The sequence below is a fragment of the Tyto alba genome, unplaced genomic scaffold, assembly GCF_018691265.1.
Source record: "Tyto alba isolate M040663 unplaced genomic scaffold, T.alba_DEE_v4.0 Super-Scaffold_38, whole genome shotgun sequence".
NCBI classification, from domain to species: domain Eukaryota; kingdom Metazoa; phylum Chordata; class Aves; order Strigiformes; family Tytonidae; genus Tyto; species Tyto alba.
In genome coordinates this window covers 16426667-16448138 of record NW_024881313.1, presented here as the reverse complement: position 1 = coordinate 16448138, position 21472 = coordinate 16426667, and positions in this window count along the sequence as shown.

Below are 21472 nucleotides of genomic sequence, written 5' to 3'. Positions count from 1 at the left end.
TCCTTTTATAGTAACCACTCTCAGATTTGGATAGCATTCTGAAAAATGGTAAGCTAAACAGTTTCAACTATCTTTATAAATATAGTGAGAGGAAAAATGAAATGACATTTACAAGCAAAGGAGAATTTCCTTTCCAATAATTCCAGGAAAGGCTATTCTTGTGGTAGGGATTATAGTACAAGTAAGAAATGGTATAGACTTAACCCATTTTCATTACAGTCTTAAGACTGCAATTTTGTGGTTATAATCTAATGTCACGCCTTTGCTATTAGTAGATTTTCTCCAGAGTCCAGATAGAAGTAGACATGTTCAGAAAGACCTCAGGAATATCCCGTTTTTCTGGTCCCCATTTAAAATATAATTCTCATTAGATTGGTGATTCTTATTTATTAGTGTTTTTTCTAGAACTGAATATACTTTACCTTCAAAAGTAATATTGTTACCTTTGCTTTAAGTGGCACAGAAGTGCCTTTGGATCCTATTGCCAGAACCAACATTCTGTCATTCATATATCAAAGTTTACTTAATACAAAATACAATATACAAAATCCAGATTTTTTATATTATACAAAATACAACTTTTAATACAAAGTTTGATATTCAAATTTAACAGAGAGGAAATGAATGCACCTTCATATCCCCCTACTCTTCAAATCCAAAGTTGGCAACAAGGATCCCCATTATTTCAATGTGAGCAAGACTGGGTCATCAGAACATCAGCTTTTGGGCACAGGGAACAGGTGTTTATCTGTGGTCTGAATGGTATCAAGCACAATAGTTGTGCCAAGTAAACACTAAACATTAATAGCAAGGAGGAAACCACAGACAAGTGTTGTGGCTTTTATTTGATATTTTTAATAAAACAATATATTTCCACAGATTTAAGGCTATCTCCAAAACAAACCAAATTGAGAAGACAGCTCCATGACAGAGGGAGCACTGGAAGGCTGCCTTGCTTTAAGACAGCATGATGACTCTTAGACAGCCACTGTATATAGAGGAGGATATTGGCTTCTCCCAGTTATCACAGAGTGCCAACCACTTTCCCTTGCATACCCATCCCTCCGCTACACGGAATAGAAAGGATGTTCCTGCTCTCTGCCCCCTCACCTTGTCCTCAATGGGGCAGTGGAAAGGAAGTAAGACTGGAACACCTGCACATCACACATATACAGCCCAATCCTCCCCAAACTCCAAAGTAGATTTTCAAATGAGGTGGGAGAGCAGTGTACCTGTTCAGTGCCAGGCAGAATTTTGCCCCTTGCTGATGTATTTCTGTGTAGGATTTTTTGTGGTGTTTGCATTTTTTCTTTTCAAGCCAGTAGCAGATGGCTCACCAATCTGATTTCATCTGGCAATTCCTCTGCTCCTGTATTGCCTTCATGGACCACTCCATAGCCACAGTATGGGGCAGTTTCAGAGCTTTCTGATGCTTAATTGTCACAGCTATTCAGAATAATAAAGTGAGATACTGAGAACAGCAAGTTATTTTAAGTTCTGGGCTTATTTATATCCAAGGTTTTCTTCTACATTCAATTTCTCACTAAGCTGTGAACTATTCAAACTGCACTTTTCATATAGCTGAAAGCAGATTTGATTAATATGATTTCTTTGTGAAAATCTGAGAAGATTAAGGAGCAGTAATGTAGAGAACATATGCCCTTTCTCAACATGACATTCTCTAACATTATACAGGGGTCTGCAGATCCTTCCAGTCATTATATTGTTCCCAATAGTGGTATCTAAATAGAAAAAAATCTATCATCAGGGAGGAATCTAATTTTTTTCATATTATAGTTTCAATCTCATGTGTAGGTCAACAAATCTGCAGCTGTGTATTGATTTCATTCTGTAACTAGGCAGGAAAGGCCACGTTTCAAGGGAGCATTTTCAGATTGTTTTTCCTTTGTGTTATGGGGTCTTTTTGTGATGGTCCCTTAGAAAAAAAATTAAGATTGGCCAGATGACTTCTATGCTCAGTGAAGCAAAATACCAAATAAATATGTTTACAGGCACATCAGTTAACTGTTCTTTCTCTGTGTATCCCAGAGTGTTATTAACCATGGAAACACTTTCCAAAATCAGTGGGGGGAAAAAAATCAGTCTGCTATTGATTGAATATGGCTTCTCATCTGTCTCATGACCTTTTCCATCATATATAATTAGAAATGGAAAGGTCTTAGCTGAATGCTTGCAGTTCCCTCCAGAATACAGATAGAAGGTTTGGTTCAGTGCTGAGATACAATGAAGGCACACGGTCCACAGATTCTAGGATATGGCAGTACCAGTATTTGGTCCTCAAAATAGAAAAGACAGATAATGCCACCACTTTCAAGCTGATCCAATATAGGATCAGTCAGCTTCCTAACTGTATTACTGTAATATCTTGGATTGAATTGCACATTGTAGAGGATGCATATGGTTTGCAACCATGTACGACACAGGAACACATCAAACTAACCTGGCAATTTTATGATACAATCCTTGTTACTTGCTGGTGCAGGAACGTTTGTACGTCAAACAATTGACATGATTTGTTAACCAGTGGTTAAAGACATGATTATGATGCCTGTTTATAAAAGAATTTATATGAGTCCCTTGTGGTAAGTCAAGCTGCTGTTTCTGAAAGTCTAAAACCTTAAGCAGTCATACTGACCATAGGCTCTTTGCAAGGTTAGTGCAATGGCATTTCTGATTTTGACACCTACACTTGCTTTTGGCTGGGTTTAGAAGGTTTGCATGAATGCCATTGATGAACTGACCTTGTCATCATATATACATAAGGAATTATACCACAGAAACGTAAGCCTTTCTCAATGTGAAAAGCAAAGGTGTTGGTTGTGGGATCACACAATAAATATATTTCACTTTCAGATACAGCTCTATTTCCACTTTGATGTGAAAATATTCTAGCAAAGTACCAGAAAAGTTGTTATTGAAAATCAGTGCTTTGACATGGATGTTTTCTTCTTGTATAGGGTAGGCTTGTAGCTCAGCAGAATGTGTTCGTTGGCTCACTATTTGTAGCTCTTGTGCAAAATTGCTTAAAAGACTGATTAAGGATGGCTAAAATAGATCTTCAGCATTTAAGATGTTGGATTAGTTCAGATGATAAACAGCTGTCACCCTCTTATGGTTGGTTGCTGGTATCTGTGTGGTTTCCAATGGACAGTTACCCATACTGCACAGGACACAACTAAAATTGGCACAGACCCACAGGAGAAGACATTGCAGAGTCCACACAATGGGTGGCTGAAGAGATTGATCCAATTTTGAGACTGTAATTTCCCATAATCTGCATGAGTCCACAGACTATAGGAGTGTGGCATGTGACTGACAGCATCTGCCAATTCCACGCCTTACAGAAATCATACACACACAAAACACATTTCGTAAAAGAGCTGACATTCCTTCCTGATTTCAGATACCCACTCAAACCTCTGAATACTCTGATTAAGCAGTCTGTAAAATGTAAATCTCCCCCACTCATTCAGACCATTTCAACTCCCTGCTTTGGTTTCCGGCTTTTAAGCAGGCACTGTTTCTGTTCTAAGAGAACAGTTTTATCGACTCACCATAAATAAGAGTTTTGTACTTTTTAGTGGTATGCAATCTCCCCAGTTGTGAATTAATGCAATATAATTTCTTTTGGCATCATTATGAATTATTTCAAACATATCTGTGAACTGTAATAACACTTCACAACAGAATATATACAGGGAATATTCTAGAAAAAGGTCTTCAAATTGTTTTGACCAGAAATATATCTGGACAGTAAAATAATAATATGAGTATCTGGCTGACAGCAAAGAACATTTTTTCAGTGAGGATGAAACATATATGAATGATGATTTAATGCATCTATAGAAACAAATAAATGCCCCCCAAAATGGCAAAAAAAAATGAAAAACCCGAGTTAGGATTGTTTGTAAAACCCCAGTCTTCTTACAAAGAAAAAAAATTTAAAAGATGGTTTGTCTGCAAAAGACATGATACAATGCCACCTTCTGGTTAAAATGTGAAGAAAAATATACCAGCTTTGTACTGAACATTTTTACCTATTCTCACATGTGCTTAAGCAGACCATTTTGTGTGTGATTTCACAATAACCATACAGTCAGTTGTTTAGACCGGTTCCTTTGGCAGATCACAGTATCTCCACTACTGAACTTTTTGGAAGAGTCCAGCCAGGACTAAAGGCAGAGTCTTGCTACTCAACAGTTAAAGTTCAGTGCAGGTTTGCATCTTAAAACAAGAATCTTTCTGTTTCATATGCTAGCAATGGGTTTTGGCCTCCAATTTTAACACACTCACTTTTCATAGACTATCAGATTTTTTAATAATGTTTCCTTGTTCAAAGATTTAATAACTTTGGCAGAAAAAATGTTTTAAAATTAGACTTTTGTGAACTTTCTCTTGAGAGCGTCATGTGTTATTGGAGTCATATAGCTACAAACTCTTAGCTCTGAAGCAGGCAAAGACATTTTCATAACAGCTTGAAGATAAGAAAGATTTAAATATTTTCCAGTTCAGCCAAAATAAGAATCATTTGCCACTAGGGAAGCCAGCAGCTCTTTTAAGATACATTCAATACCTCACTCTGGTCCTTTTGAACCGCCAAGCGCTTTAAAATCACGACAGTATCAAGGTAGAGGTAGTACTACTGCTTATTAAAGTTAATAGTTGGAAGAGACCCTGGACACACATACATATACACACACCCACATCCCCATATCAATTTTCTCCAGTACCCTTCAAAGGGGCAAAGTAGCTCTTCCCTTCTACTTTTTGAAGAAACTCTAGGACTAACTGCAAGATACTGAAGTTTTCCCTAAAACCTTCAGCTATTCCAGGATCATTTATGAGGAGGACATACCCCTTGTGTATCAGTTCAGTGTCCCATCCCTTCAAGCCCAGGCTGCATGGTCTCATAGAACACTGCAGTCTCCAGAAATCCTCTCTATGAAGACAAAGGGAGAAGCACAAAGGGGATTTGAGCATGACGAGTAGTATTGGTGGAGCTTCTCACTTCTGATTCACCAGCTCATTTCAGAATCCCACTTGCCTTATCCATATTCTCTGTACGCATCACATGAAGGGGAAAATGGGAGAGGTGTGCAGGGAGGGGCAACTGCCACTGCTCCAGAGTAGCAGCAGAGGGAAGCTCCATGAAATGCACCAGTATGACCCATCCCACAGTTATTGCAACATATTTCTAGAGCTTTAGACTCACAAATATCAGAATTGCCCGTGATGGGTAATAAATTCCTGAACAAGAATCTGAGCTCTTTATATGATATCAGAATAAAGCTGATCAGTAGACAGAATTATTGTATTGTAAAACTATAGCAATGAGGGCACTGTGACAATTACTGGATATTTATTCAACTGATTTTCCTTGAGGAATTTTAATGAGGATTTCACACTCCATAACCACATGCTTTAGATTCTGTCAGTAAAAATGTTAAGTGCTTCTGTTAAAGTAATGTGACACTGCTTTTACTGCACTACTCCTTGCAGGGGAATGATATTTTAGTGAGACGAGAGCACAACCACTTTTTTTCAACATCTTGGGAGTGTTTTCAATAATGTTGTGGCTGAATCCCTCAACATGCCACTGAACCCAGAGAAAAATGACAATGCCAGCCCCATAGTGTAACAGTTGTGGAAATTTCTTCAGCTTTCCATGTATAAGTTTCCCTGTGTTTTCCACGTAGCTGGCAGCAACAATGTGCATAATGTACAAGGAATGCTTATGGTGGGATTAAAAGTGGCAAAATCCATCAATTTTATACACCAAGTTCCAAAGTTAAACTAATTTATTTGCAATTACGGCCACCACATGTTATTGATTCTTATGATTACAGGAAATTTAAGCTTTTGGTTCCCAATGCTTAGGTTTAACCTCATGACTATGGCAGCAGGATCTGAATAAGAGGAGGATCAAATAAGAGTTTGGAAACTCAGTTTATATTCTTAACTCAGCCACTGATCTACACCATGATCTTCACAAGATTCATTTTTCTATCCTTTTCTTCCACTCTTCTCTTGCAGATCATAAGTAACATTTTCAGAAAATATTGTCTCTCATTATGTACTTGTATTATGTTTTGTTTAATGAGGTGCCAAATTCACTGAAGCCTCTAAGCTTAACTATACTGTATATAATAACATAATAACCCATAATGCACAGAAATCATCCTTCAGAAACTGAAAATTAGAGTTTGTTATTGCAGATTGCCATTATTTCCCTGTGCTTCTGACATGGGCTGCTCTGCAGTTGTTCACAGACATGTCCCAGTATTTTCAGGCAACATGGTAGTGTTTAAAATACAAAATGTGAAAATATCTTTCAGGTAATCTGCACTAAATCATTCACTGATGTGGTCATTTAAGTATTTCCATGTATATGCCATGGTCTGCTTTTTTCTGCTTGGATGTTTAAGGTAAATAATCACAAAAAAGTAAGTAGAGCTGTGCGACCTCCTTGAACACAATAATATACAATTAGTTTTAAGCAATCAGTGTTTCCATAGATGCTTATGTCAGACAACTGTAATTTATAGCTCTGTGAAGCAGCACTGAAATTTCAAGTTGGCGCTCTAAATTTCTTCTTGGTGTAATTCCACAACATTTTATAAGATTACACCAGAAATTAATATAGCCCAGAAACAGAAAATTACTATCTATCTGCCACTTTGGGTTTAGAAATGTGTTGTGAAAGGAAAATGTCTTTCATAATGCAGACTCTAATGTCTCTCAGTCATGATAACTAAAGCCTTGATCACACAGGCATTTCATGTGAACGGCTTTTCCTCATTCAGTCAGTGCCACTAATACCAACTAGATTAACTGGGTAAAAACAACTCAAGGGAATAAAACCTGCAATATTTTTCCAAACCATCAATAGGCCATACTTTTAAAAAAAGAATATCAGGGAAGCATCACAAAATGAAATAGGTATAGGTGTTCAGTTGAAGAGAATCCTCACCGTTGAAAAGAGGAGAAAAAGAAATGAAAATTTTGAACTTTGTTAAGGGTTGAAAGGGAAGTCATAATGACCAACAGTGAAGTAATTAAAAATATAGACTATAAAGAGCAAGTGTCAAAGTAGATGATGCTTAAATATGGCAATATGTATTTTGGAGTAGTTGCAAATAAGTCTGAGAGTAACCTTTCTGGTGTAAACTATAATGGTGGTTCAAAATCTTTACATGAATCCAAATCTCTCTCTAGAAGCTGTGGTGCCTTTAAAGGGACCTTCAGCAGCCTGACAAAGGTTATTAAACTTTAAAGCGATATCTAGGTGAAAAGTTAATGCAAATATAGACTACACACATCACAGAAAGCAGCGTAGAAATGGGGCCTTTTAATCATAAATTGCTTAAAACAGATATAGATTGTGTCTGCTTTCCTTTGGGAGGTAGCTGTCACTCTGATGACACAATAAAATGTCAATTAGTAATAGCGACGGTTTCAGGTATTAGTGATTTAGGCAAATACCTCCAGCTTTTGCTGCAGGGAAAATACATTTGCTACATTCCCGTGCATGGCATATCAGAGGCCAAGGGACAAACCCTCTCTGTAGCCCTAATCGCAACGACCACATCCATACATGGAAATGAACAGGCTATATGGGATAATGCAAAACACCCTCCTGGCCTGGGCATGGCCCAAGGGATAGGGTGCTGGTGACAGGACAGCAGGAGTGAGGCCACCCTGCTTTGAGTGGGGAGAGTAGGCACAATGTGTGCAATGCCATTTGGTCTTGTGGTGAAAGGATGGGGTTTACCCTATTTTATGTACTCGCCAACGGGTTTTCTGTGAGTGAAGACCATCTCTAATTAACAATAGTGACACACCAGCAGTAAACCAGCGCAGTATCCAGCCTAAAGCAGTGACTAATCTCTGCTGCTCTGAAGGAAGGTGGAAAAGGGGACTCAGATGAGACAGAAGTGCCACGCACTGCATGGGGGAAAGAAAGTTCTTGCTAATAATGTCAATGGAGACTGGTGTGTTCCTCGAGCTCACGCCACCTCATGTACCTCCCCAGGCTTCTAGCTAAGAGAAAAGGGATGACAGCTCTGGTTTGGGATTCACTTTCTCAGGGGGAAGCTGCCTTCCCTCACCACTCTCCCTCAAATCAACTTGCAAATAAACGTTTGGGGAGCTCACTCCTCTGCATGGCCGAGTGAGATTAGAGACAGTGTTTTGTTTGTGCGTTCCTTTTGGCAAGCGCCCACTGAAGTGAATGATTACACAAAAAGTTACTTATTCTGCTGTTAAAACAAACTGTCTTTTTTTAAAAAGGAATAAATAAAGTGAATTTTCCATTAAAAAAGTCATTAAACAAATTTTACTTTAAAAGAATTTATCAGCACTGAAGGACTCAAAGAAAAAGAAAAATTAGGGAAGCCATAGCCAGTCAGAAAAGAAAACAGAAAAGGAGGGGTAAAAAGGGAAACCGATTTCTTCTGAATGTTTTCCTTAAGCTGAGTAAGTCAAAATGATCATGAAGAAGAAAGGAAAAATGTGGCATCTGCATTAATCCGCATTAAGCACTTAAAACAAGAAGCTTCAATAATTGTGCAAATTTAAATTTTTCAACTTCTTCTTTCTATCCTCCCTCATTGATATTCATGGGGCAGTAACCACTATTTGCAAACAAAGATAAAAACCAGTATTTACTCTTGCTGGAAAATGCAGCTATAATTTGTTATGAATGTATTCAATTTAGTGTGAACCACTTTGTAAAACTTTCATAATATAGCTGAAAACATAGCTAGACAAACAAGTAGGGGTTCTTTGTTCAGTCAAAAGAAAAAGGAAAGCAAAATGTAATCAACTGAGTCTGAATCAAAAGAGATATTTTATGGTTTTGGAAAAGTAGGGGATTTTTTTTTAATGATCAAACCAATCTATGATGATTTTTGCTTTCATTTAAAAACTTTTTCTTTTTACAGTGGGCCATTATTAAACACTAAAAAGAAGATTATTTTGCAAATGTCAAAAGTGAACATTCTAGCATTTCTAAAATGACACTTTTTTTTTCAGAACATTCAGGAATTGAATGTTTCTTCTTTAATTAATATCTGTTTTACTCTTTATTCATCTGAATTTATCTGCAGATGATTCATATTTTCAAACAGTTTCAGTCCCCTAAAAGATTTTGTTTGGTGCTACTAACCTAAAACACTTCACACAATTTTAGTAAAAACCAGGAGCTACTTCCTATTTGTTTGGAGTTCAACTCTACACCTAAAAACTCAGGACATATTTTGAAAATGACTGTTTATTTGCTTGGGTTGGCTTGACTTTCTTTGGTTGAGTAAAGCCAGGCCAAGTTCCAGTACATCCTGGAGTGACTTAGATGTTTGGCTGGAAACTCCTGAATGCCTTTCCGATGGATTTCACGCTGAGTGCTAAAACCTCTCAGCAGGTGAGAACAACTTTACCAGTCAGGTCTACTGGCTCACAAAGGCACAAAACACCAGACAAGTTCATCCAGAGCTTCTCATAATACAGGCAAAATGGGAAATTACCCCCCAGATTTCAGGATTCAGAGCTGGGCTACACCTATCAAAGGTGGCCTGATGAGAAGTCAGCCCTTGTGGCTGCTAGTACAGTGAGGAAAACAGGGTGAAGACTGCTGCTGGGAGTGGATATCCTCCCTCTGTTCCCAACACTAGCAACTGCTCCAGACACATCAGCAGAAGCGAACATGAATTTCCAAGCTGTGGCAAAGGGAAAGCAGGCATAGACGTATAAGGACGAACATAAGTCAGACCAAAGGACCATTTGGTTTAGCACCTTTCCTCTAGCAGTGGCCAAGAGGCTTCTAGCACTCTGTGAGCTCCAAGATATTCTGAGCCAGAAATGGCATCTTTGTGTTTTACAGACTGTGATGGATTCTTCTTCTGTGGATTTATCTAATCCCTTTTGAAGCCATGTAAACTTCTGGCATCCTCAGAATCCTGTGCTAATGCCATCAACAATTTATCTACTCCTTCTGTCAAAATCTCTGTTTGTCAAACCTGCTACTCCAAGCCCCTATTCGTGCTATCTCCCTTGTACTATTCAGGATTAATAGATTTCTGTTCCCTCCTCCCTCAAACATCTCTTTTCCTACCCAGCACACCAAGTTCATGTAATCAATCCCCATCTGAAAGTTATTTCACAACTTTGAGCACCCTGTCACCCTTTTCTAGTTCTGCTTTCTCCTTTTTGAGATGTAGGGGACAGGACTGCATGCAGTCTTCAAGATATGCCCACCTCACAGACTTATGAGGTGCTATACTGATGGGTTTCTATCCCTCTCTTAATAATTCCAGATGACAATTATAGAGTCAACCCCAGGTGCATCAACTTATATCTTCCAACACTGAATTATATCTGCCATTTTATCACCCAGTCAGCACCTTAAGATCTTTCCAGAACTACCCTGAATTGCTAGTTCTGTTTAAAAAAGCTGTGTCACCTCATGTTGTTGACTGCTTTATCCAGACCTAAATGTGTTTGAAAGCACAGAGCTCAGCAACAATCTCAGTGGGTTTCCACTAGTGCATCAATCAGGAAAGCCAACCAGTTCCCCTTTTGGTTTCTTTTCTACCTCCAAACTTGCTATTTAAACATGTTAGGACCTTCCATTTTGTGCCACAGCACTTAATTTCCTTAAAAGCATTTGATGAAAACCTCCTCAAAATCCTTCTGGAAACCCAGTAGAATATATCAACAGGATTTTCCTGTCCTAAGCTGATTGACTCCCTAAAAGAAATCTACATTTTAAAGAATAATTCCCTATGTAAACACAATGCTTATGTCCTACTCGTTAAATCATATGTAAGTATGTTCACTGGTTCTGTTCTTTAATATAACAATCATATTTATGTATGTTCATTTGTTCTATTCTTTATTATAACTACCACCAATTTGATAAATGCAGATGTCAGATTTACTAAGATTTATATATCCTCAACTCCCCCATTAAGCCTTTTTTTTTCAAATTGTGTCATTTTCTTTTCATAAGCAAGGGGGGAAATTTAGAAGACTGTATGATACAATTAATAGTTCATTGATTTCATAGCTAATTTCCTATATAACTCTTAAGTGAACTTCACATGCTCTGACTGACCTGTTACTATTTCTAGTTAAAACAAAAAAAAAAAAAATTTCTAACTATTGTTACTCATTTTCTTCAAAGACCTCTTTTTTTACCAACACTTCAGTTTATAAGAGATCTTCTGAGATGTCCTGTTTAAAAATACTCTGAAGTTAGAATCCACCTAGCTGCCCACAGTGAATATGGCTTTAAACATTTAATTTATTTTTTTCTTCTTTTATAGCAGGATCATCTGTTGTTCCCTGCACACTATCTCATGTTTCTGAAAAAGCTTTTTTAAACTCTTTAGCAAAAAGTGAAAGTATGGTCATCCCATTAACCAGATCAGCTATGGTACTGTCTCATATGTATTTCTGTCTTAAGTTAACACAGGAAAAAAAAGGGATGTATAAGATATAACTCAAAATTAATTCATTTCTTAATGTCTAAGTACGATTGCGATGATGGTAATTTTGACTTCACAGCATTTATTTCCATCACATCACAGTTATTTGCATACAGCCAACACAGAGAGCGTGAGGACAGGAAAACCTGCAGTGGAATATCCAGGGAGGATTTGTGGAGTGCACACCCAGTCAACTCTCCTCATTAACCTTCCCCTCTTCCTCCTTTGGGGAGATTACAGACAAAGACTGTCTTTGTTAGTCAGGCAAATCTCTTCTTTTTATCTTCTTCACCTTCCCCAAAGCATCTGTGAACTCTGAACAACAATTTGGCCTCATTTGTTTTATTTATAAAATATGACAAGTCAGTATAAACATTCCCTATCTCAAGCAAGCTGTTTATGACTTAAAATGGGGTAAAAGTATAGATTAGATACTGCTGAACCTAACTTTGAAGTTGCCATTTTTAAGTTAAACATTAGTGAAATCAGAATCCTTTTTTGAAGCAGGGTTTGATAAATAAAACAAAAAGGAATAACAAAAAGCAGATTTAAATACCTGATGTCCACACATATTTGCTTTGATAACAGTGTTTCCCACCACTCAGAGCCAGACATTTCCCTCCCCATAGAGATTTTCACAGGAAGGAAACCTGGCTGTGTGAGCTAGAATGATGCACTTCATAATCTGCATACTTTGGGGAGCAAGTCTAATGTGGTCAGAGCCTACTTGCCATACAGAGGCCAGAAAGTGACAGGTACAGGCATTTTGTCCGACAGCTATAGCTTCTATGTAGCTTAGCCATGGAAATGACTAATCATACTTCCCATCAAAAGTGAGACTAACATATACTGGTACAGGAGAAAGGTAGTTGTCAACATGTGGCACGTGGTTGTGCAACTTACCTTCCACTCACACACAAATGAGTAGCTCTTCTGTAAGAGGATAACAGCTTCACAGTGGAGGAAGGTGTTTTCCATTGTGGGTCAAGGTCAATCCCAAATTCTGTCACTTATTTTAAGGTCTGAGTTTTGGATAAAAGTCAAGAGCAAGTGAAAATATTTTTAGCCTAAAAGCTTTCAGTGGGAAATGCTGATCTATCTATCTATAGAACAATAAGTTTCATTAATTTTCCTTTTTAAAGAAAACCTTAGAAGAACATTTTGAAAATGTCAAGACATTTTGGGGCATTTTTTTTGACATATTTTTTAACTTGAAAATTGGAGTTCATTTATAGTTAAAGCATCAAAAAGAAGAAAACATAAAACCTATAACATCAGAATTGAAAGAACACACGGTGAACATATTGCAACATTTTACCTAGTGCACTCTGATTACCCATTTAAATATTATTTCTGTTTAAAAAAATACATTTTTATTTTCCATTCTGCTTTTAGACAGGAAGAATCTTCGAAATAGTGGAAATTCTCACGGAACAAGCAAATTGATTCTCCTCCCAACCCCAGCTAAAACCTTAGTTCAGGATTGTCCACTGCCCTGAGGTATCTTTGGCCACAGATTAACACGTGATGTATGTAGAGCAGAGGGCATTTTTTAACTTGCAGCATTTTGAGGGGTGGAAAACACACAAACCCCTACGAAAGAACCCTGAAGCTAAATCTTGAAGTGATATACAGTGAGGTGTGTATTGTATATTCACAGCCATATGGTATCTAACTTTAAATTTAGGAGCCAAAACCTGACCCTGTTGAACTGGATGGAAATTTTGCTAGAAGGTTCAGTGGGACCTAGATCTGGCCTCAGATTTCTACATAGAAGTAGCATTGATTTGAGGGTCTGCATCAGCAACACCTTTTTTATCAAAGCATCCTATCTCACCTTCATCCCACTGCTGATACCCCTGCTGTTACCATGCTGCCCCCTTGTTCATGCCACGATATTGGTTCCCTCTGAAATTGAGATTTGAGTTCAGGATTTTACTGATAACTTTCAAGGTTCTTCAAGCTTTGACCCCTCTGTTCTTACATAACCTGGTCCACATTTTTGTTCCCTTTCGTAACCTACTTTCTGTTTCTCATTTATCTCTGCTCCCCCATCACTTTTCAAGTTGACTGTGTCAAAATACAGTGCTTTTACACAGCTGACCCCAGTGTGGTGGAACTCAGTTCCTCTTGATATCTACAGATTTGGGAGATAAATCCCCTCCCCCTACTTCTCCAAGATTTCGATGGCCTGTCTCACAGGGTACAAAGTGTGGTCAGGCCATGTGATATGGCTTTCATTTCCCCCAGACCTCCTCCCTCTCCAATTTTTTAAAGTTAAGGGCAGGCTGTGTAAAAGAATCAGAGATCCCAGCAGAATAATTCGAGTTATCTGAGACTCACAAAAAGGTCACATAGGTCAGTGCTTTTGAGGAATCTGTGATAAGGCAGTGGCTGAGAGGGGTCTGTGATCCAAACCAGTATTACTACTTAATGTAATTTACGGGAGAATTTTAAACAAATCATAACAGGAACAAACTCCTTTTTGTTATGCTCCTTATCATAAAGTTTGAGTGTTGTGTGCAATATTGGACATGCAAAGTTCCTGTCCTATTGTTTTTCTGAAAAGTATTTGTAGTTGTTGTTACATCCTAACTCCGCTACTGAGAGCTTTCTTTCCACATAAATAACCTTGAAGACACCTCAAGTATGCTTAAGGATTAATTCCACCTTGAACACACTATCTTTTAAAAGACCATGCTTTGATTTTGAGAGAAATATGAATTAACTGGGAAAATGGTAGTTTCAACACAGGATTAATTTAGCTTAGAAAAATACCCTTGTTTTACTTATAGAATTCTGAATTTCAGGAAACCCTGGAAACAGTTGCACTGCTCACAGCTTTCTCAAACTATGAGAGGAAAAAATGTCCTTTCATATTTTTTCTTATATACCATCATTTTTTCATTACTGATCCAGGTTAGTTTAATCTTGATTATGAATTTTATGACCATAACAACTAGTCACAGCAGTCAAGCATGCTTCTTTACAAAGCTACTTCTTACTGTAAATCACTGTGTTACAGCAGATTAACCAGGACTCCAGTGTGGTTAGCACTGAAGAAGGACTGAACAAGATTCTTCTCCAGGATTCTTTTGTAACTAACTTGATTATTCATTTTTGTTAAGACAAAACTTAAAAATTCATAGGAACCAAATTCTAAGTGTATCTTTAATGCGTTACTACTGCCCTTACCAAAGCATGCAGTTTTCTTTATTTTTGACCAGAGTCCATAGAGAGAAGATTCTAATCTAGGTCAGGAATGAAGCACATACCTTGTGGGGCTAAATTTTCTCTGGGCAGGAAATGGAGACCCTGGTGTTGCTGAAGAACTTGACCAGACTGGCTTGGGGTTCTGTAAAAACAAACAAACAAGCAAACAAACAAAAGAATATATTTGTGCTCTGACCTTCACATCTCTTAGAAATAACAGTGTGTGTCTCTTTCTGTCAGTGAACACTTCTCACCTGATGTCAGCTTGTCATCATATGAATTAACTTGAGAAGTCATGCAGTAGAGATAGAAGACTTTACCTCTTGCATTCAGATTTTCAGTAACTCTGGAATTCAAGTAAAGCAACAGATAGTAATCTCTATTTTGCAAAAACAGAATTCAAACCTCTGTTTCAGCATTTTCTGGAATGCAAGCAAAATAACACTTTCAACAGTATATTTGGAAAATCAGCACTCTCTCGTTCTATTTACAGTTCACCTTTCCAGCTGTGCAGTGACCTCACTTGTGTGTACCATTTCAGGGCAGTCAAACACCCACAGTGATACAACAAAGCCCAGACTTGCATTGAACTTTATCAATTTGTAAAGTCTCACAGGCTCAGGTGATTTGGGCCTTTCAAAAACAGTTCAGTTAAGCCCTGCCTTGGCAAGAACAAAGACTTGATAAATGTTTATCTCTTCATACCACACTTCCCTCCTAAATTGACTGCCACATCATCAAAAATGTGTAGGAATCCAAATGGATGGAATTCAGAATAGTGACTATATCTAAAATGTGGGTTTTTACAAAAGGGAACAATTCTTCATCTGTCCCTCACAGTACATCTTTACTTTACAGGCACAATTAAGCACTGCTTCCAAAATTTGTTTTCTGCATACTTTACAGACCTCTTCAGTGATGCAGGCTCATTGGGTTTGCTAACCAGCAAATATATGAGTTGTAAACATTCCTCAAGAGCGCAGTGTCCCACAGCATAAAGAACAGCTCCATGAATTCTTTCTCCCCACTCTTGTCCAGATCTTCTGATGTATAACAGATGGTTGTTATTATTTCTCTTTTTGGTTTCTATTCCTTTTATCATTACCCAAAGTATTTCACCACCACATATTTGTACCATCAAATTCCTCCATGGTGGAATTATGCACACTTCTGGAATGTGGGATCATCTCCAGTTCTTCGCCCTTCCTACCACTTCCAGATAAATCCTCACTTTTGCTGACATTCCAATTCTGAGAATCATCTTACAAATGCCATACTTTCTCATTCTCCCTAAATCACAGTCTCCATAGATGAGAATAATTGTAATTTCTACTGTTGTTTTTTTCCTTACTTCTCATTTATAGTAAGACATCTAAATACAAAAAATATTTATAATATACAATGTCCTTTATCATAAATTTTGTACCAGAAAGCACCTCAATCTGGACAAAAGGTATGATCCCACTGGACTTCCAGTGCTCATGTCACCACCGGGTTTGTCGTCATTTTGATACCTTGTTTTTTTCCTTCAGACACAATTCTGCAGTGCTAAAAAGTTTTCAGACACGCTGTTCAGACTTTAATTTCTCTCTTTATGGGATCATGACTATCCCCTAGGGAATCTATCCCATCTTTCATTTTCATAAGGGGTATTCAAACAGTAAAAGATGTTTTTCAATTATTATCATTTAGTCTGATATAGATTTTAAAATTAACAGTACTATGGAAAAAAAAAATAATTAAATCTGAAATCTATTCCTAAGTCCTGTAACAAAAGCATCAGCTGGTAGTCAATTATTTAAATAGTTGGTGTCCATTTACACTACTCTACTATACCAACACACAGTTTATTGTTGGACTCATTTGTTTGGTCTGCCTATGATTAATTTCACAAATTTCATCATTATTCAAACAGATCTTCCCCTGTAGACATGCTTTATATTGTAGTCTTATCACAACTGTTAAATAAGCAAATGTATTTCAGCACAAATATTCTCTATCATTTACAATTACACGACAAGTCCATTCATTCTGATTAATAAAGCAAGAAATATTTTATTCAGATCTTACATTCTTCTGAAGATAAACATGTTTACCAAAATTCTTGTTACGGTTTGTGTTTCTGGGATGAGGTTAAAGAAATGACAAATTCACTTTGGAAAATATATTTCTTCAGAATGTTTTACCCCACTTCTGGTCCCAAGAGCTATGACTTCAATGTGCTTGAAAAGATTTCTATATTGGCAACAGGAGCATGAGTTTTAATTTGAACAAAACAGGTATTATAGAAGAAGCTGCATATGAAAGCAGCAAGAAGCCTTTGAGGTTTAAGAGGCCTTTATTATCTTCCTAAGGGGCCTGTTTAGCTCTGGCATGAAAAGTAATTTATACACATCTAGTCTTCTTTATTTTCATAGGAATAATTATTTCTTCCTGTTACAGTTTTCCTTCTGTTGCCACTTTCTCCCTAGTGCAGTTTAACCTCTTTGTAATACATAGTTACAAAACATTGCTTGCAACACTGATTTCATAGAGGTTTGTCAACCTTCTTTGAAGGTGGCTTTAGTTCAGTATATGCAGTATTTCTTCTGCATTAAGATTTTTTCCAAATTTAATGAGCTATTTTTATCAAAGATGAGTGGAATTACTGACAGTACAAGAAGCAGAAAAGACAGGGTCTCACAAATGTGAAAAGGAACAGATCACAGATGACAGCCTGAGTCGTGGGTTATTGTAAATTGTATACACTCCTGCTAGAAGTTATCTATCTAATATGCATCAGGTCATCCTTGCTACTCTATCTTTACTTATAGTTCAAATGTCAATCTAGTTAGCACAATAAAGGGCCAAGGTGTCAGGTTAAAAAAAAAAAAAAAAAAAAAGGCATCCAGAAATAGTCTTATATCAAAGAATGCATGTGAAACTTACATTAAAAAAAAACCTTACACTTTTCTCAGAGGTGGCTGGATTCATTTGTGTATGTGATTCATCTCTTGGTTGAAGCTGGGAAACTGAGAACAGAATGTAGTGAGTGGCAATTCCTATACTGAATGACCTCCTAGCCAATTCATACAGGGCCATGTAACTATAGAAAAGGAGAATATTATTTTTCCAAAGTTGTCATCCTTCTTTGCTCAGTGTGGGTTTGAAAAAAAAAAAAAAAAAAAAAAACCTAGGCATTTTCATTTTCTTGCACTTTCTTCAATAACACACAATGCTTCTGTAATTTAAAATTCTCTTATTACTTTGATACTGATTGATGCAGAATATGATCTACTTTCTTTTCCTCTAAAAAGCTTGTTTAGATCTGCTGCACAGAAAACAACCCATAAAAATGTGGGTTTGTCAGTTTTATGCAAGTAGACAGAACTTCAAGACATGCAGGGTTAAAGGTTGAAACACTTTCAATTCATCATCCAGTTCTAGTTCTCAAGTATTTGGCTGTTCAGTTTTGGAAGCAGAAGACAGCAAATATATGTGGAAATTGAGAAATTAGAACTCTTATCAAGCCCAAGTATTTGTATAAGGACACAATTTCAGGAAAAAAAAAAAAATAAAAGAAAGTCAATATTCAAGGTGTATAAGGGGACATACAAGGACTGAAATATGGTTTGAATGTGTATCTGACAAAGAGAGAATCTGTTAAATGTTTCACCAGAACTCCTATATGTGTGTGTGGGAGGCAGTGGCTCTAAAAAGTGCCCTTAAAATAGATAAGCATTTCTGCATATCTTTATGGGTAGCTGACTTTGTTTCTTTGAATATGCGGTATCTCTGAGTGTTTTCAATAATTATCCAGCTCCATAGTGATACAAAGCAAGTGAAAAGCACTGAGTTGAACATTCCACAAACTTATAGAGTATTTAAACTGCGCAAATTGTGTTGACTGGAAACAAATGCTAGGTTTTAATAAATTTAAAATCATAATCTTGATATGGGGTTTGCTTTTCAGAAGGACAATCACATTTTGTGCCTACAAGAAACTGCTGCAATTTTCCAAGCAAAAATCTGCACAAGCCTGTTATTCCAGGACTGTTCCTCTTTCCAAAAAAACAAAAGTGAAAGAATGGCTCACCTGTTAATTGGGACCTTGAAACTATTATTTTTTATTTAATTTCTTATTATTTCAGTGTCAGCTTTCTTACTCTCCCCTTGATCCATAAGTGAAAATAATTGAGAAGTTTGCTCCCTCCTCAGTTATTATGAATGACCACCACCACAAATGAATGATCTACAGCTCATGCATATTTAAGGTCAATAGCCCTGCTAACCAGGGGCTCTCTGCATCCACGGTTCATCAAAGCCTCAATTCTGCTTCAAAGAAATGCAGTGAATTCAGGACAAGACCTCACAAGTTCATCCAGCAATGCCTGCTGAAAACTGACAAGCTCTTTCTAAAGACAAATAGACAAGTAGGTATTTACAAGCTAATTGTTTCTCTACTAATCTTCAAAATACATGCCATGGCCATGTGGAACACAGGACTATGGCAATTCTTTTAATAGGACCTGCAAAAACCTAAGTGTTTTGATTGATTTTATCCACCTGAAGGACTTTCTTTTGGATCAGAGAATTTTATGTGGGTTAAAAATTTTAAGATCTGACTCTCACTTTGTGGAAAGTGAACTTATGCATGAAACTTGCAAGTTTGCTTGGAGTGATTAAAAGCCAGTGTCCATATTCTGTTTCATATGCTGTCTGTGCAATTCAGGAATCACAGATGTTGACCCCTGTTGTGGTTTGAGCCCGTTTGGCAACCAACCACCACAGCTGGTCACCTTCCCTTCCCCCTCCCCACCTGGGAATGGGGGAGGGGATTAGAGGGGTGAAGGGAGACTCGCAGGCTGAGATAGGAACAGTTTAATAATGGCAATAAAATGAGAATAACGATGATAGGGGGGGGAAAAAAAAAGAAATATATAAACAGGCAATGTACAGCGTAATTGCTCACCACCCGCTAACCAATCCCCAGCCCATTCCCGGCCAGCGACCCCGAGATACCAAGATCCCGCAGTCGCAATCCCGGAAGCGAGACAGAGAGCTCCTTCCCAACCACCCCTCCTCTATAGAGTGAGCATGACGTTCCATGGTATGGAATATTTCACTGGCCAGTTAGGGTCAGGTGCTCTGTCCGTGCTCCCTCCCTGCTCCCTGTGCCCTTGCGCATGGTCAGGACATGGAGAGTTGGAGAGTCCTTGAAGTCTCGGTAGCAGCTGAAAACATCATTGTGCTATCAGCATTCTTCTCATACCAAACCCAAAGCTAAATCCAAAACACAGCACTCATCTAGTCCCTGAAAAGGAATATTAACTCTATTTCAGCCCAAACCAGGACACCCCCCTTGTTTTCTTTTTCATTGTGAATATCACTCTCTTGAAAAAGAAAGGATGAAAAATGTTGTTATGGTGATTTGGGGACAGGATAGTGAATTAAGTATAAATAGTTACATTAAATCTATTTACAAAGTGGCTGTGCGTAGATGACTAGGAAGAGTTGGCATTGGTCATCAGAAAGAGTTTAAAGTAAGTTCCACAAAGAAGTCTTGTGCATGCCTTGAGGTTTACAAAAAATACATTCATCTTTATTTGAAATATGTTCATACATTAAAAACATTATTCACTTAGGAGGGGGACTATGCCCCACTTTTGTATCAGAAGAAAGTCCCAATGCAGGAGTACTTCTACAGTCAAAAACCACTCTGCCAGTGCTACTTTCATTCAGGGAATCTGCCTAAGGAATATAATGAAAAGAAGACGTGCCAATATTAACTGTGACTCCATTCCAGAAATTATACCAGCAAAACCTTTGTTATTTCCTAGGCTCCTGAAGAATGACAGAAGAAGGTTACCTCTAGAAAGGATAATGAGCCAAGTATTTGTCAAGTACACAACTACGCTGCAATGAAGAATGGGACAATTTTCAGTCTTTAGAGAAGGGGCAGCTTAGGCTACTTTTAGCACCTTATCAAAGCTTCTACTGACCATTCTGCTACAGAGCATGTCTCCAGCCACATGTAGCCCAAATGTAAATTCAGGAGCAGAAGCAGTATTCTACAAAAGAAACAAAATTCCAGTGCAATTCTGGATGAAGCAAATTCAAGTAGCAATACTGCTTGATTATACAAGTAATAACTGGAACATAAGTGAAAACATAAGAGCAGTTTGGATACTCATCCTCCTAGACTCCTTTGAAGTAACTTGCTGAGGAGGTAGCATGATGTTCTAAAAGTAATTAGCTTTGTAAAAAGAAGGGGGGAAAAATCCCATTTAGCTTTTTGCCATATTTTCTCGGCTTCATATTTCATTATGGATATCGGAGATACAGTGAAAGCAAAGAGAAAGAGAAGGTGAAAAAAAATTCAGTCACTAAAAGAATATTTATCCTAGTCATCTTAATTAGCCTTAATTGTTATTCTGTCTATAGAATATAACACCTCTATTGGCCAGACTTAGAAAATGTGTCTGAAATCAGTGTCTAGTTATGAGAAGTAAAATTGCTTGCATGTGCCCCTTTTTCATGTTAGCAATTGAGAGCAAAAGTGATAGAAATGACATTAGTATCAACCAGCCCATATATTAAAAAAAAAAAAAAAAAAAAAAAAAAAGCAAGCATAGCCAGAGCACAGAAGTTCTGGATTTAAAAGATATTATTTGTTAACAAAAAAGGTAGCTGACAGAAGAGCATGTGCAAGTGATTTAGGCATATAAGAATGAAGATTACACTAGGTCTCTGAAAATCTGACCTTCACTAAATTT